The sequence below is a fragment of the Perognathus longimembris genome, chromosome 5, assembly GCF_023159225.1.
Source record: "Perognathus longimembris pacificus isolate PPM17 chromosome 5, ASM2315922v1, whole genome shotgun sequence".
NCBI classification, from domain to species: Eukaryota; Metazoa; Chordata; class Mammalia; order Rodentia; family Heteromyidae; genus Perognathus; species Perognathus longimembris.
Window position 1 is genome coordinate 41947073 of NC_063165.1, and position 17076 is coordinate 41964148.

General features: G+C 36.2%; 1 protein-coding gene and 1 long non-coding RNA gene across 21 annotated transcripts in view; one reads left to right on the forward strand and one right to left on the reverse strand.

The window, feature by feature from the left end:
* Zbtb20 (zinc finger and BTB domain containing 20) overlaps positions 1–17076 on the reverse strand; it is a 748243-nt gene that overhangs the window by 355414 nt on the left and 375753 nt on the right. For 19 of the 20 annotated variants that reach the window (XM_048346657.1, XM_048346652.1, XM_048346655.1 and 16 more), the window contains one exon: positions 9868–9915. The exons of the other annotated variant lie outside the window; for it this stretch is intronic. The gene's annotated coding sequence lies outside the window, so the exon portion shown is untranslated. The remainder of the gene's footprint in view (positions 1–9867; positions 9916–17076) is intronic. 20 annotated transcript variants of the gene reach the window in all.
* On the forward strand, positions 594–15678 carry LOC125351714. The gene is made up of 3 exons (XR_007211003.1): positions 594–754; positions 14890–14895; positions 15668–15678. It is a non-coding gene; the product is annotated as an uncharacterized LOC125351714 (long non-coding RNA).

The window sequence follows — 17076 nt, forward strand, 5'->3', positions numbered from 1 at the left end:
AAGTGTGACTTCCTTTTGAAGAGCAATTGAGATTTTATCTCAATTTGGAACATACCATAAGCTGGCAATAATTCATGATGGATATTAAACAGCAGAAAAGAGACTTGTGCATTATCCTTTCAAACATACTCATGTGAAAAAAACCCAAAACCCAGACAGTAGGCTTTATTCTTCAGATTCCTCTTCGTCCCCCTGCCTACCATGGGAGAAGATCCTATGGCAGTTTATAAAAAGATACTTCAGCTGGGAGTATGGGCTAACAGAAGACAATTTCAGACACTGCTGAGACTGGAGGTAGTAGGTCACAAGTGTCAGATATAAATGTTATTGTAGCGGACAAATACTTAGCAGGGGTGTAATGTAAAGTAATCTAACTATACAAAAGGATGGGCTGGGCAGGGAATGTGGCTTAACAGTGGAGTGCTTGCCTTGCATGCATGAAGCCCTGGGTTCGATTCCTCAGTACCACATAAACAGAAAAAGCCGGAAGTGGTGCTGTGGCTCAAGAAGCCAGGGACAGTCCTCAGGCCCAGAGTCCAAGCCCCAGGACTGGCAAAAAACCAAAACAAACAAACAAAAAAGGATGGGTTGGGGAAGGAGAGAGAGCATGCCAGCCTCTTTACTCAGTTATACCACACAAAGTATCTTTGACTTCTGCAAAGTCAAACCCAAGCAGATTATATCAGACACTATTCACCTAAGAAAGTTCTTACGAACATCTTGACACTCATTGAAAGATTATTATCCTCTAGATGTATTGATTTTCCTGTGTCTATATGAAGAAATGTTTAAATTTTGTTTTAGGGAGATTTTCCCCAAAATGACCATGTTTGTTTGCATCATTTTTCCATGATTGAACCTATTGAAAAATTTTCTATCTTTAATTCTTGAAGCTAAGTTTTATGACTTGCATTTTTGTTTTGCTTCTACTAAAGCGTAGGAGAAATCAAAGAGATGAAAGATTGCATAGATATATATTAAACTTGAAGGCTTTCAACCTAAACAAGTCTGCTTAATAGAAAGTTATTAAGACTTGTGAGCTTTTAGATACATTTCATCATTGGTGACAATGACAACCTGGTCCAAGCAACTATAAAGAGGAAGGCCAGTTCATTTTACAATCCACCAAGCAGCTGAGAAGTTTGGAGAATGTTGTTTTGGAGCTCACAGCATCAATTTAAACAATAATACTTTTGTGATTACAGAAGAGTTGATAAATCCATTCCCCTAGAATACTTTATAAAGGAAAGGATTGTATTGCTAATCCCTAAAAATGTGGTGGGGGGAGGAGTAGTGGGTAGGTTATAGTCCTTTTATGAACAAATGTAGCTTCTCTTTGACAATGGGGGGGAGGGGGAGTGGAGTCCTCCAGGGCCTTTTAGACTCTTGTCACTGAGTTCCATCCTGAGACTTCAAATTCAGTAGCTCAGAAACCAACTGTCAATATTTACAAAGCACTTTCCATCTTATATCCTGCTTCTTTTTTCCCTTTTTGGCTCTTTCTTCCCTTTTTCCTTCTTCCCTATTCCCTTGATCATCTACTGAAGCCTTCTTCCCATTTGCTCTTATTTCCCAATGCCCCCCACCCCCATTAGTCAGCCTAAAATCTGTTCATCCTGCAGTAGGCTTCAGTGATAGAAAAGAAAGGGCCTCAAACAAAGCCCCCTTCCAAGACAAGGCCCTCCAGTGGGTAGTGAATGGCAAGGGGGTACAGCCTGCGGACTGAGAATGCTCAGAGCTCTGGAGCTCTCAGCCCCAGAAGCGATTAGGCTTCTGCAGGCTTGATAGCTGTATCAAGCCTCCTGATTTCAAAGCTTTCATGGGCTGACAAGGACTTGCTAATTTCAAACTTTCTAACCAATTACAATCACAAAGAGCTCAGGACAATAATCAGTGAGCAAAATGAAACTGGAGTGAAGCAGCCTTCTGCAGGTTTTACTCTCTCCTCTCTCAGCTCAGCCATGCAACGTGCAGCTGGGACTCTGCTCCAATAAGTAAATAAAAATACACTATACAACACAAACATACACAATGGATTCCACTTGTTGTCTTGTTCCCAGTAGTAGGGTATGTAGGAACCCTGTCTTACATTAGGCCTATTAATTTCTGATGGTGTTAATTAAAAACTTTTGATGCTGCTTTGAATGGAAAATACCTCAAACAGTATTTCCATTATTGAAACACCAAGTTCCAAGTCTTGGATTATTAGGTTAAGCTCTGTCAGCAGTGAGACCAACATAAATGCTTTTCATACCATCTGCTTTGACCAAAAAGAATAGTAGTAATAATAATAAATAAATGAAAAAGAGAAACTGTTTAGGCTCAAAACTCCCTTATTTCAATGCACTTTTTAAAGGCTAAATTGAAAATCCAGGTCCCTGAATGTAAAACACACGACTTTGAAAAAAAAAATCTTAAAAAAAAATCCTTATAGAACATTCAAATCACCCAGTGTTCCAGGACCTGAATTTTTTATATTTTAAAATGGGTAAAGCTGCTTAAAATAAGTGAATCAGCTGCTAAGTGATTTCTCTCTGTCTTTTTCCTCTACTGTTTCGAAAGGCTGAAAAAATGCTTAAAACGGTATATGCAATTGATATGTGTGGCTTAAGCAGCTTAATGTAATTACTGAGAACTCAGACTTTCTATTTAAAAATAAGATAGGATGAGTAATAGAAACTCTGTGTAGAGAGTATTCATCCCTTATGCCCTTGTGAGATGTGGGAAATGTTTCCAAATATTTAATCCACCAAGCAAGGTAAGGGAGCAGTTACTTAGATTTTTCTGTTCTCCTGGAAACTCAGAGATGCCTGGGAAATGCAGAGAGCAGTGAACAAGGAGCTATACTGGCCATGAACAAACAAAACACCCATCTCCTCTGTTAAATGTTTTTGTGAAGTATCAAGCAAAGTGGGAAATATTCTGATTTGTTTTTAAGGTTCTTCTCTAATTACTATTGATGGGAGCCCAAAGCGTTGAGTATTCATCTTAAAAGCCCCCCAAATCTTATTTAGAAGATGTCCATTTGTCTTTTGTGTTTTACTAGGCTTAGCTTCTCTATCATTTATCATTTCCCAATCTGTTTATTCACATTGTTTGCAATGTCACCTAAATCCTGCAAAAACCCCAAGGCCTTTCTCTTTTTTTATTCTGGAAGGTCTTAATCATTCTCTTTCTTGTTTTGACCGACATTATCTCTAAAAAGTGACAGTGACGTTCTCCAAAAAGGCTACTCATTTTGGTAAGTCTTTCCTTCCCTCCCTAGCTGTAGGTATTGGCCTCACCTTCTTGAAACAGTTTGCAAAACTGACCTTTAAACCGGATGTGACAAGATCCTGATCCTTCACCATCAGCAGTGACAGCAGAAAGACCTCACTGGAAAACATGTGAGAAGACTGTGCAGAGCAACAGAACGAAAACTGCAGAAGGGAAACAGTTCTGAGCACACCACAACAGGAATCTATTTGTTCACAAAATTTATGAATTTCCCCCAGAGTAAATCGATAGGTGTTATTGCCTACAAAGGACTAGTAAATGCAAATTAACTAACAGATATGCAGCAAATGAATGCATTTAAAGATGATTTCCAGCTGAATTGATTTTTTTTTTTCCTGGAGACCAAGTTTCTGTTAAACTTAATCCTTACTCTCTTCCCTCTCCAGCAGCAGAAACATCTGGTCGGTTTTAGATTCCCCTTGGATTTCCAACTTCAAAGGGAATTATAAAGAATAACAAATTCATGTACCGGCACTAAAAAAAAAATTAGAGCAGCAGGAGAGAACGGTAAAATTGTCCTTATTTGACTGCTAGTGACAGGCGCCACAGGCAGAACTATGAGAAAAGACAAAGACAAGATCACTGGTTGACAATCCGAGTTCCTGCAAGGGACTGAATATTGGGCTAGATGCAAATATGCACGAGCCCTTCAGGATCTCTCAGATTTCTCTTGGCTTAAATGAATAAAATTTTAAATATATAAACGAAGCTGGAAAGGAAGAAAAAGTAGTGATTTACATTTACGTCTTAAAAAGTTTCCTGAAATAAATAAATCAAGAAAAGTTCGTTGAAAGTATAACCTGCAGAGAATCACAAAGGTCTAGTTAGTCTTTGGGTTTTTGTGTTTAGTTTGTTTTTTCCACATCTAGAGAAAACTGTGTGAGGCTTGATTCTAGGAAAGACTGTATAAGTTATCCCAGAAGTGCATAAGCATACTATGAGTCCAGTAGGCCCAGTATGTCCTCAAAAGAGTATATCCCTCTCCAAAGGTCTCAAAAGTAGCTTCTGTTTTTAGTTTGGTGTGTGTCCTTGTCATCAAGAAATGAACACAAACAAAGTCTTGTCAGAGTGGATGAACAGGTTTGAATGAATTGTTGATGTTTGTAATTGTGTGAAGTTGTATTTGTTATCACTTTCTGGAACTGGATTTATTCTTTTCCTCTATCATTTTCCTAGCAAAAGGGAAACAGATTTCTTAAGAGTATGGATCTTGATATGATCAGACATGAGAAAATGAGAACAGCTAGGGAAAGTACAATTTTGCCATTGTAGTTACTTCTTATACACAGCCTTTCCTCTTTCTGGTGTGAACAGCAACAACAATAAAAATAAACAAAGGCATGATTAACCATTCAACTCGTTTGTGGACAAAGAAAGAGAACTAGTTAAGGGCTCAAGTGTCTTTAAATAATTAATTACAAGAATCTTTAGATACAGTATTCAGAGGTTACCTACCCACATCACAAATACACTAGACTGACTCACAGAGTGGTCAGCAAATAACCAGAAAGCAAATTACTTTTGATCAGTAGTTGTTCATTAACTGCATGTTAGGTACTCTTACAAGGGAAGGGCAGAGCATACAGAACCGATTGTCTATGAAGTGTAGTATGGCATTCAGTAGAACATACTAAAAGAGCAAATGATCTCGAAAGCACATTCTGTATACCACAACTTCTAATTAAGAAAAAATAATGGAGATTTCTCCTAGCATTGCAGGTAGAAAAAAACTGAAGTGGCTATAAAATCATCTCCTTGAATATTCTTCTTAAGTCAGGTTTCCTTCTTCCCTTACCACATGAAGCAGAGTCACTAGAGATATCACTGTGGGGTGCTATAATTCTTATGTACATGGAAATTGGACATGGGGGTGTGCCACGCGTCCAACAGAGACTACCTAGAAAACAAGCTTCAAGGAGCTGAGGAGCTGAATAAACTTCTCTTTTTTTTTTTTGTGACTGCTAACATCTTTAGGTCTTAAATGAAAATTCTGTCAAGGTAAAGAGTACTAATAAAGAAGTCTCTGCTCTAAATAAGCAGAATCACTTAACTAGAAATCCAAACTTATGTAGAAGGAATGAGGTAGACTGTACCACACTTTATTCCAAGAACATTTGCTTTATAGCTTAAAGATACTAACGGTCACAAATGTAACTACAACTTAACTAACACTAGGACCCCAAAAGGCCACCAATAAGGAGATGAGAGGGCATGCACACCCACCATGAAGAAAACACCAGCATTAATGGCATTATTTTATTATAGCTGTTACCATGATGAAGTGTTGTGGTTCTTAGGTATGGATAACATACTACCCATAAAGAATTATGAATAAACCCATCTATACTGTGAAAGGAAGTTTTTAGGTATGATACAAGGTTTACATGAAACAAGGCATGTAATAATCCAACACCACATGTAAAAAAAGAATGCAAAGAGAAGTAAAGATGTCTTTATTGTAGTTTCCCTATAGTTAATCTTAAAATAATAGGCACATGTTAGTTACCTTTAAGGGCAGATAGGGTCATAATGAATTTCTCTTAAGTATTAAAATCTAACTAGTGGGCTGGGAGTATGGCCTAGTGGCAAGAGTACTTGCCTCCTACACATGAAGCTCTCAGTTCTACTCCCCAGCACCACATATATGGAAAACGGCCAGAGGGGGCGCTGTGGCTCAAGTGGCAGAGTGCTCGCCTTGAGCAAGAAGAGGACAGGGACAGTTGTGCTCAGGCCCTGAGTCCGAGGCCCAGGACTGGCCAAAAAAAACAAAAAAAATCTAACTAGTAAAATGGTTAGTTCCTATCTATCTTTCCTTTTGATACCTGTTTGAATGGCCAAGTCATCAGCTACATTTCTGAAATTTTGCTGTTGTTTTAATGAGGTGGTATCAAGCCAGAACAAATGAAAAACAAATGATCAGAAAACTGTTGGTAAAAAGAAATGGAAAAAAAAATCTATTTGTATAGTTCACACCATACAGTAGAGCAAATTTTACAGATGATTTCTTTTTGCTTGGGGTAGTTTATTGCTTATGTTATTACTTTTTTCATGTGCTTTTCTCTACTAGCTTCAGCTAAAAATATTTTGTATGTGTCCATACTGTAAACCATCATATTTTTATAGAGATTTAGTGTGGTGGAGAAACTCTCTTTTTTCTTCCCCAAGAGTTAGACACATCAATATTCTAGCTACTCACTTTCGAGGCCAATGGAAAATGTGTTCCTAAGATTAAATAGACCAGAGTAACACATAAATTCAGTTTATATTGAAGCAGTATGTTACTTAGGTACTCACATCCTGAATTTCTGATGAGTGTAAAACACCTGTTGGACAACACGTTGCTACTAAACAGTCACGAATCTATGATTCAAAGACAATGTGACAGGACAAAACCCAGCATTTCTTATCAGTGGAACTCATTTTTGAAAAATCTGATATAGCCATGGAAAGCTGGCTCATACAAAGTTCTCTAAAGAACACATTAAAGGAAGATATACAGGTCTTTTTCTCCAGTGTACCCTCTCTTCCCTTCAGACTTAGGGTTTAAAAAAACATGACTGTGGCTATCATTATACAATTTCTCCCTTTTCAGCTGTGTTAAAGAGTACCATGAACCCATCCTATGTTTTCCACTTCTTCAAATAAGCTATAAACTTTGGAAACAATGTTAAATTTGGTTTAAGTAGGTTTGTTGTATTTTTCATGTATAGGTTAGTTGTGGCTAGATTGATATGCAGTTAGACTGCAGTTGTAAGTAAGCAGGACTACATTTTCTTTTTACTCCAGATAAATAATTGTACACAATGAATGCATACATCTAATAATAATAAAGGAGAAGAGTTTTAAAAATGCCAAAAGAAGAACTTTCCTCAAGAAGCCTAGCCAAGTCTGTGAGATGTCTCTCCAGCCAACCAAACTGCACTTTGACTTACAGATATGCCTGTGATTATTATAAATCACATTGATGAGATTTTTATAAGCAATTGTTACATACTAGGAAATACAATATCAAAAACTAAGAAAAAATACTGACTTATACAAGGGTAAGAACTTTATGTGCAAAGATGTTTTGATGAACCTGAAATATTAATAAGCTAAATGGGATGATGTCCAGGGATTACTTCACAAGAACAAGGTAGTAAAGCAGGAATGGACAAAGGCCATGAGTTAAACATTCCACAAAATGAGTTCATGAGAGCTCATCAGAGTAAATCTGGTTACAGTCATGTGTTTGAAATTTTTGTGTGAAATAAACGTAAAAATATGTGCTCATTTGAACTTTCATTCATGTATACATTTATTACTGATTTATTTAATATTCATATTCAGGGAATTGTGAAGACATGAGAGGTTAAAAATAACAATAATAATGATTTTGATAGAGATTTAGCTTGAATGCTCAATTCCTCTTCAGGAATAGTATATATTCATTTAAAATGTCTATGAAAACGATATAATCACATGTAAAATTCTTAGGCTAAATTCTAAAAGCAAGACATAAAATTATATAGAAATCATGATTACTACATGTTTAAAAAATACATCCTCAGGGGAAATTGAGAGTAAGGAAATATATCACATGGTTATTAATGGTTAGATTTAAATTATAGGAATAATTATTTTAATTTTTCTTCATTTTACTCCTATGTATTTTTCCAAATTATTTTTAATGAGCGTGTATCATTTTTAAATGAAAAATAAATATTTATTCATTAGTGGAAAAGATGAGCTCTCCCTTCTCAAGGAGCTTTTCATTTGCTAAAATGGAGTAACTGCAAATATACAACACAGCCCTAATAGTTTAAATCTTCATACCTAGAAGTGAAATATAACCACAGAAAAAGAAACATCAACACAGATTGTATCTACTAATAGAAACACAGAGCACTTTCTGTGTGATGGAAAGAAAAGGAGAGGAATCAAATTGTTTTCAAGCCAGTACACTATGATATTCAGGTCCTGGCTGTGATGAGATCATTTTGTGATTAATGAGAAGGGAGGGACAAGTTATGGAGCCAGCCTGTCCTTTGAGCTGCAAGGATACCACCAATAGGAGTTTCTTTTGGGGCAACAGAACAAGTACATCATGGAAACTGAGAGGGAGATAAGTTAAGATCCTACAGGCTTGTGACCTTCAGAGACATGATAGATACCTTGAGAGAGAGAGAGAGAGAGAGAGAGAGAGAGAGAGAGAGAGAGAGAGAGAGAGAGAGATTAAGATACATAGGCAACAGAATCAGAAACAACGAGTAACCACTGTGGATCAAGGGTGATGGATGTGGAAAATCCCTGGTTGAAAGCTATCTCTACTATCCTGAAGGACTATTTTCCTCATCAGATGCACATTCATATACAGTGAAGTCAAGTCAACAGTGTAACTTTTAAAGGTTTGGATGAATACGATGTTTGTGTCTAAATTGGCCTAGATGAAGACAGGCAGAACACAGTCAGATGCGAGAGAAGTTACTCTTTTCCTCCTCCTTTCTCTCCACTATGCTTGCCAGTTATAATTCAAGGCAGTTCAACCTCTAGAAAACTTAGCTCTTCAGACCTTGTCTGACTTGATGCTCTTTCACTATACCCTCAAGTCCTGTCCTTGCTCCAAACCACTGAAATATCAAGAATTCTTGGAGACAACAATGCAAATGTTTTCAAATTTTAATAAATTCTCAAGACAAAGCTTCAAAGTATGCTCACTTGTCCCTCTGGTCTTGCTGTTATTAATTAGTAAATATGGAGTATGGCCATAGGGACATGAATACATGTCTCTAAGGGGCAGTCCCTCCTTCTGTTTGTAGATAGATGTAAGATTAATCATATCTGAGTTTAAGATTGATGCAAATGAAGCAATGCATTCAAATTTGCAGAATGTTGTCAGATACAAAGGGATAATTCAAAGTACCGCACAATGTATTTGTTTGAAGGGTTTTTTTTGTGTGTTACTTAATGTGCAATATCTAATATTCCACATAGGAAATGCTACCACTTACCTTCACGTGATTACCTTTTCTGTTGACTCAGGAATCTCTCTCTCTCTCTCTCTCTCTCTCTCTCTCTCTCTCTCTCTCTCTCTCTGCCAGTCCTGGGGCTTGAACTCAGGGCCAGAGGATACTGAGGAATTGAACCCAGGGCTTCATACATGCTAGGGAAACACTCTACCACTAAGCCACATTCCCAGCCCTAGGAATCTCTTTTGAAGAAAAAAAACCAAAAACACCACCCCCCCAAAAAAAAAAAATCAAAACACCAAAAAGCAACAAAACAAACCGTTCCCCCAAAGCCTTTTAAACATTTCCACTCCAGTGTAGCGGAGTCATTTGCAAATGTTTGTTAATATCTGTAATAGTGGGTTCTTGGGATCATATTTTTAATCCTTTTTTCTATGATGGTATTTCAAATGAACAAACAGGATATGAAAGAATTCATCTTTACCAATGTCATAAGATATTCTATTCAAATTTAGTACTTGAGGTAGTGGCCACACCATGGCCCTTAGGTTAATTTTTTTTCCTGAAGGTGGTAGAAATGTATTTGACTTCATTGCATTTCAGAATTGTCAACTGTAAGTTAGAGATAATAAAAGTTACTCACCAGCCAGCACGGATGTGAGGGAAATCCAGTTACTGCCACTGAGACATTCTGAAATGAGAACAGTACACTATAAATGCTAGGTATTTATTTTAATAAATGCATGACAATGTGGAGATCACAGAAATGAATCTATTTATTGCTCACCTTGGTATCTTGACTCAGTGATACTTTATGTAGAATAAGATGCTTACTTTTGGGAGTACTTTTTTTGTGCACTGAGAAAAGTGGTTTTGTAACCTCAGTTATGTTTCACTTCAAGGCTGCTAACCAGTATCGACTAGCTATGAATGACTTACCTCCCATTGCTATGATTCATTGTAACTTGTGTTGAGAACGAAATGTTTTATGGTTAATTATCTGTATTTCTTTATACAGCTCCAGTTGAATATTACTATACTTTGGCTTATACATTTTGTATATAAAATTATTTCTTGTTTTTGGTTGTTATTCATATTCTGGATATAAATAGCTTTGCAATATTTTTTGGAGGGTGAACAAGCTATGGTTTATTTACCATGGGTTTCATGAGTTTTGGGCTACTGGCTTTCTTCTCCTTCTTGAGTATAAAATATTGTGTAATATTATACTCCAAGTCCAATAAGACAAATGCAGAGAGCGAACCGAAACCTTTGAAAACTGAAACCTTTTATGCCAAGTCACAAAACAACAGAACAAACCCCAAATTAAAATTTAAAAAGCTCCAACTGTGGAGCAACCAAGTCCTCAAATATTATGTACTCTGTATTTTAAAAACTGCTTGCTGAACAAGTAGTCAGCCAATTCAGAATTCCATAAGCTTTACTTTTTAATTCCACTGAAATATTTAGAAGGCACAGGTGGCTTTCCCAGAGACCACCCCTACCCCAGAATGAGAACGATGGCCTTAACAATGACCAGCATAGTTCACTTAAGCCAAAGTTGATTTTGAAAGATCAGGAGTTCGTGTATCAAAAAGTAATAAAATACTTTATGAAAGAATCATATTATAAAGGGCTGGGAATATGGTCTAGTGGCAAAAGTGCTTGCCTCCTATACGTGAAGCTCTGGGTTCGATTCTTCAGCACCACATATATACAAAAATGGCCAGAAGTGGTGCTGTGGCTCAAGTGGCAGAGTGCTAGACTTGAGCAAAAAAGAAGCCAGGCCCTGAGTTCAAGGCCCAGGACTGGCAAAAAAAAAAAGGAATTATATTGCATAAAAGTTTTTCTTCAGGTATCATCCTAAAATTTATAGACATAAAAGAAGCCCAAAATAACCATCCAGTAAATGAGAGACGGCAAGATTTGAAGGAACCTAAGGCAGAGTACAAGAGAGATACATTTGAGAGAGCCAAAATCTTAAGTATGTAACACATTTGCATATGAAATTTAGTGAACCTCACCAAAATAGCCTGCCAATAATTTGTGTTTTTAGGTGAGCAATAGTCTATGCCACAATGGCCACTAAGAAGCAGCTTTACAAAAGTATAAAATTGCCTTCTACAATTTTCTACTTTAATAGAGAATGAGATATGGTAATAAACACTTTCTCATCAAATGGGAAAGAATCTCCCAAACTAGAAATGGAATACTTCTGTTCTCGAATTCTTCTCACCTCTTCATGACTTGAATGTCTTCCAGCTCATGGAAATACATAGTGACTACTGTGCACCAGGCACAATTGAAGTGATTCAGCTTGAAGAGCTAAGCCAATGACTGAGGTTTTTGTTGCAGTATTAGATAATGCCCAGCAGTAATGAACAAAGAAAGGAACATTTAGGAATTGAGGATGTAGGAATACTAGAAGATGTTTAAAAATCTCAAATTCTTCCAGCTTTGGGAATAGCAGATTTAGATTTTCCATACCTTCCTAAACATGAATCTCATATTAAAAAGAAAAAGTGTAAAGTAGGTTATATGGTACCACGGTTTGTAGTTGCAACAGAAAACAAGGCTTAGTGGACTCAGTGGGTACATGCAGGACTCTGAAAGGATAATCCTGCCCCTTCTATGGTTCTTTGAGCATGACAATACACCAAGATGGACATTGACACTATTTTGATAAAGGGAAATGGGGGGAAGGGAGACATTTTCTTCGACTTCTTTTATACCCAGATGTCTCTGGGTTTGTTTTTTTTTGTTTGTTTTGTTTTGTCAGTTGTAGAGCCTGGGCACTGTCCCTGAACCTCTTTGTGCTCAAGGCTAGTGCTCTACCACTTGAGACACAGCAACACTTCCAGTGTTTGAGTAGTTAATTAGAGATAAGCTTTTTGTGGGGTGTTTTCTGCCTGGGCTGGCTTCAAACCACAATCCTCAGATCTCACCCTCCTGAGTAGCTAGGGTTACAAATGTAAGATACCAATGCCTGGCTTGCCTCTGAATTTTTTTTTTTTTTGACAATTTCCCACCTCCTTCTCCCACAAAATGCTGATCTTCCTTCCCTTTAAAATTTAGTATTTTTAAAAAATTAAGTTTGAATTTATTGTAAAGGTGATGGACAGAAGGGTCACAGTTAAGGAATGACTTTGGAAAAAATTATAATAAGTGAAATAAGCCAGATCCAAAGAAACAAAGGCTCCATGGTTTCCCTCATTTGTAATAATTAGTATATGTCTAAGGACAGTCCTAGCAGAGGATCACAATAGCTCAATAGCTATGCACATATGACCTCATAAGATGATGCTAATTGAAATGAACTCCTATCTGAAAAATTGATGACTCTAGGTACCTAGAACTACTTCCTGTATATAGAACTAATTACACATGAAAGATAAGAAATTAGGTACAGATTATTAGTCATGTTAAAATTTCATTATACAGGTACTACTCAACTGGTAGAGCACACCCTGAGTTCAATCTCCAGTACTACCATCACCACCCTCCTCACAAATTATATTATATAGAGTGTATTTCACATTTTACTGAAATGGGGAAAATATTCATGCTATTATGAACTAGGCACAACTTCAGTTACCAAAGTTCTTATAACATTAGGAATTATCTGTCACTACTGGCAACAGCAACAAGAAGTGAAATGAAGCTGACTTTTTTGAGGGAAGGATGCTAACTAGACACCAGCATATAAAACTGGTAACTGGAATTCCAATTCATCTGTTGTACATGTAGGAGGCGTTTAGAAAAATATAAGTGGATACATTCTTCTGGTTAAACACTAGAATATTTTGACTAATTTTCATTTTATTTATTTTTCCATAAATCTCTGAGCTACAAATTCTGTGAAGATTAAAAAAAGTAATAAAAGGGAATTTGTAAGGTAAAATTAAGTATGCATATATATTAACTTAAGTCATTATTTATACAGCAAAAGATGTTTCAATGTTGTCACAAAACAGATTCACAATATTCCCAATGATCTCGATACTTCAGTTGTTTCAAATGAGAGAGCTATATATTCATTACAGTCAATAAAACCGAAAAAAGTACAGATAAAACTTTCATTTTCCTGTTTATGGATCTGAGTTTTTCTGTATAAAGGAATTTTACATTGCAGTAGTAAACTCATCAGTAAGACTTAAACCTTATTAGATGGCGTGAATCTATTTTTTAAAGTAAAAAACTTACCTCATGCCTTCAGAAAAATCAAATCAATGAATTTCTCACTTCCATAAAAATAAAATGTGGCTTAAAAGAATAACGCTGATCCCAAATACATTGTGATTTCAGGCGTCCTCACCCCTCCTACTTTTCAACTTCTCTGATGGCATTGAAAGCAATCAGAACTATGAGCACACACCTACTTCTTTCTAGTATGTCTCTAACAGTAAACTGTGCTCTCCATTTTATATCTGCTTTATAACCATTTGATAGGGAGACACAAAAGTTGAAAAAAAAAAAAAAAACACTTCAAATCTCTCTAAGCTCCTTTATCACAGAAAAAAAGGCCTGATTCCCAGAGAACATTACTCAGTTAAGTGAAACAAAGTATTAGAACAGGAAAGCAAGATTGATAAATCATATACAAATCTCACTGTGTCCCATTTAAGCTGGGAAAAAAATTTCTTTAGTAAAAAAGCTGGTAGAATAAACAAAGCGGGGGGGGGGGGGGGTGAGGGGCAGGAAGGATGCAAGAAAGAAGGGAGGGAGGAAGAGAGGGCCAGAGATATATAGAAAGAAAATTAGAGTGCTTTTATTATATATTCAAGACGTAAAGAAAGTACAATGTATCTGAAAGTATCTTACAGAGTTGAGTGATAAAAAGTTCTAAATGAAATATCCAGGACCTATAGATCCTTACATAGGCTGACTTTAGAAGAGAAGTAACTAATCAATATTATTATTATCATTACTGTATTTTTATTATCTTTAGTGTACAAAGGGTTACAATTCGACAGATCCTATTGTAAGAACAATGCATGCTGCTCAATATCATCCCTTTCTAAAGGAGGACATGTATTAAAGGAGTATGAGTTAAATACCTAATCCTTATTGTAGCATTTAGGTGTTTGCTCTTTCATTGATACTTGGAGTTTGAATGAGAAAATAAAATACAGCCTTAGACTCCCAAAAGCAAAAGCATGAGTAAAAGGCATGAGAAAGACTAGTGTATATAATGGAATTTCACATAAATATTACATCAGGATACATTTCAAGTAAAAACACACAGCCATCTTCTTTATCCTCTATTTTAAAATTAATGCCATACTTAGGGTCGTTGGTTTTTCACAAAATAACTAAAAACGCTTCAGAATCATTTTACTCTTCAATTACCTGAAATATTCATCACAACACAGAGGGTCAAAGTCCTGTTTTAAAGCAAGTTAAGGTTCTGACAATGATGGGATGTTATGCTGCATTCTAGAGCAACTCGAAATGGCCATCAATGTTAGCTTATTCCTTTCTAAACAGTCTAAGAAGAAGGAGGAAAAAAAAACTGTAAGTTTTCCCATCTGTTATTTCCGTTTTTCTTTTTTTCATTTTGGCTGTGGAAAAGTAAAATTATGCATGAGCTTTTGAATGTAAAGGCTGTGTGTGCTTTTTCCCTTTTTGTCTCTGTGTACTGGTTATGTGATGTTGCATAACGGAGGACTGAGTAGGCGGTTAGCGTTTACTATTGATTTACACTGTGCCATCTAGTGAATTCAGAACACTAAGAGCAAAAGAGTGCAGGAGGGGGAGGGAGTAAAAAATAAAAAGAGGAAGACTAAGAGAGAAAGAAGAGGGATGAGAGAATGGGGAAGAATTTATTTAGAGAAATAATCTTAATGCTTGGAATAGGTTTACTTCGATTTCCTTCAGCTCTGACTTTCAGTTATTGTTCAGGTCTCAGAAAATAAAAATGGATTTAAGCTAGTGAGTCTAATAATTCCAATCCTATTTCTAATGAGAATTAGTGCCAGGTGAATGTTTTAAAGTACTAAGGTGTCAAATTATTTAAAAGCAATTCCACTAAATAGTCATACTTCATATATGTATATTAATATGCATTTATGTATCTAAATCTGTGACAGCCTATGGCATGGTCCAACTAGTTTTCATAGTTGCAAATATAATTTGCAAGTTGTACAGGATTGTTATTAAGGCAAAAAAGAAATATGTTCCATTTTATGCATCGCCTTTCAAAATATATTAAGAGCACATTCAGAAATATTTGAATAGGTTGCATATTAATTCAGAAGATATACTACAGGTTATTTGGCTGAACACAATAGCTGGATATAAGATAAACAAAAGAGAAATTAGCAAAACAAGGAAGGATACTAAACTGGTAAACCATACTTACAGATCATTAAATCTTACATTGGTTTGTGGAGAGCTTTCAACTTTCCATCAAGATGAAGATAGATATTCCCAAGGCTGCTGAGTGTTTCCTCTATCCAACAATGAATCCCCAAAGGTTAGGCCAGAAAGCAGTGGAGAAGTTTGATTCTGTCTATACTTACAAGACCCTCCTATACCTGACTTTTTAGCTTTCATAAGCTAAAACAACTAAGATGAGAAAGAGAAATGGAAATTATCTTTATTTAGCAGACACCAGACAGAGGGCTGGCCAGGGGATTTGTTTCCTTTCTGAATATATGTTTGTAAGTGCCAACTAGAAAAAAAAATCCACAGGATGTAATCCAAAGAGAAGAACAAGTATAGGATTCATTTCTCATCATCCAACTGCTTCTCTTTTCACCTAGTTTAGCTTAGAAAGTATGAAGTGAAGGTCTGCTTCACCCATCTGTCAAGTATACTTTAAAAGATCAATGGTAGTAGCACAGTTCTGCATTCCTAACACCTAACAACTGCTAGCCCCTTCTCTATACTCAGTAAATATTTGTTAAAACTATAAAAAAAAGGAAACATCTTTGTAGGAAAAGTATTCTAGAAAAGCCTCAGAAAAACATATCACAATGTTTTACAGGAATCTTGTAGGCTGTATTACTATCATTTATCTGCAGGCAAAAGAACACGGTAAAGAAAAACATCAATCTATTAGTTGGGGGTCAGTTGATTTCAGTTCCATTTTATTAGAAAAAAAAGCTCACTAAAACTTATAATACTGATAATATCAGCAAAGTTTGTGTTCATTTCCACCTGTCATTTCGGCTACTTTTTCATTTCATTCCTGAGCACAGAAAAGGTCCATTTTAATTTTCATGGGCACATTCTAAAGGAAAAGTCATGGGATATCAACAGAATTCATCTTTTAAAAATACTGAGAAGAATGTAGCCATTTTGTAATGGAAGAGAATATGGCTTTTTGTTGAAGGGCAATGCAGGTTCAGTTTTGATTAGGTTATGCAAATTTAAATTAATAGAAGGGCAACCAAGAATGTACTGATTTCCATTTTCTTGGTTAAACAGGAATTTTATGAGAAAAAATAAATTCTGGATTAAAAAATCCAAAATGCCATCTTTGAGTTAATTGGAGAACAAGACCTTTAAAAAAAAAAAAAAGAATTTCAACTGCCATTTCTCCAAAATTTCAGTTGAAGACTCAATGAAAAGCATGGTAGGCAATGGTAGCCCTACTGCTTTTTAAAAAACAGGACTCAGGGCTGGGGATATAGCCTAGTGGCAAGAGTGCCTGCCTTGGATACACGAGGCCCTAGGTTCGATTCCCCAGCACCACATATACAGAAAACGGCCAGAAGCGGCGCTGTGGCTCAAGTGGCAGAGTGCTAGCCTTGAGCAAAAAGAAGCCAGGGACAGTGCTCAGGCCCTGAGTCCAAGGCCCAGGACTGGCAAAAAAAAAAAAAAAAAAAAGTAGGACTCACATCTTACT